Here is a 1,549-nt window from a genome sequence, read left to right as displayed (position 1 = left end):
ACCAGACAGTTTAAAGGACTATACAAGGGAGAGAACTAAGAAGAGTCCTACTGGGGTCAGAATATGCTTTAAAAATGCCTCCAACATTATCTCTACAAATGGGTCCACATGTAACTGGATCAGATGCAGCAATATATCCTGTAATTTATCCATATGCATATTTATCAAAAACTATACTGCAGGCAGCTGACATTAGTTGAAGGTAACAGCTGAATGTGAAACCAATAGAGGAAGGCAGTTTGTCAGAGATCAAAGCACACAACCCACCAAAACATAGGATGCAGAGAAAGCACTGCTAAGAGGAAAATTTACAGCTGTAAATGCTTACATTTAAAAGAAAAAGTAAATTACAGACCACCTGGTGGCTCAATCGGTTAAGCATCTGACTCTTGATTTCAGCTCAGCTCATGATCTCAGGGTTCCTGGGATCAACCCCCCACATCAGGCTCCACGCTGACAGTGCAGAGCTACTTGAGATTCTCCATCTCTCACTTTCTCTGCCCCTCCCCCACTCGTTTATTCTTTCTTCCTCTCTCCCTCTCACTCTTCCCCTTTCCACTCATGTTCCCTATCTCAAAATAATTTTTTTTAAATGTGGTTCAACATAAAAAAATCAAACATTATAAAACATCACATTAATGGAATAAAGACAAACACATGATCATTCCAATGCAGAAAAGGCACTTGACAAAACCCAATACCATTTCATGTTAAAAACCCTCAGATAACTAGGAATAGAGGAAAAATTTCTCACCAGAATATAGAGTATTTATGAAAACTCACAGCTAACATCATACTTAATGGTGAAGAACTGCAAGCTTTCTCCCTCCCTAAGATTGGCAGCAAAACAAGGATGTTTTTATCAATGTTACTCAACAATGTACTGGGAGTTTTAGTCAAAGCTATGGCATATGAAACATAAAAGGCATCAAAATTTAAAAGAGGTAATATCTCTATTTATAGATGACATGAATTTATATATAGAAAACAGAAGAATCCATAAAGCTATTGGAGCTAATAATTCCACATAGTTACAGGGCACACTACCAACATGCAAGTATCAGTTGTTTCTATACTACTGATCCTCGAACAACATGGGTTTGAAAGTGCAGGTCCACTTACACATGCACTTTTTCAGTAACTACTAGTACCATAAAGTATCTTCTATTCTTTATAATTTTCTTAACATTTTCTTCCTTCTAACTTAAGAATATGGTATATCACATACATGACATACAAAATGTGTGTTAACTGTTTATGTTACTGACAAGACTTCCAGTCAACAGCAGGAAACTAGTAAAGTTTTGGAGAGGTCAGAAGTTATACGTGGAGGTCAATATCCCTAAGACCCCATGTTGTCCAAGACAAATGTACACCATCAATGTTTAAAAAAAATGTCCATTTACAATAACATCTAAAAGAAATAAACACTCGGGATTAAATGTAACCAAGGATTTGAAAGTCATGTTTACTAAAAACTACAAAATATTAGTGAAAGAAGTTAAAGACTTACATAAATGGAAAAGCATCCCCTGTTCCTGGAGAGAAG

This window comes from Crocuta crocuta, unplaced genomic scaffold (genome assembly GCF_008692635.1).
Source record: "Crocuta crocuta isolate KB4526 unplaced genomic scaffold, BGI_CrCroc_1.0 scaffold947, whole genome shotgun sequence".
Classification (NCBI taxonomy): Eukaryota; Metazoa; Chordata; class Mammalia; order Carnivora; family Hyaenidae; genus Crocuta; species Crocuta crocuta.
This window is presented reverse-complemented; position numbering follows the sequence as displayed.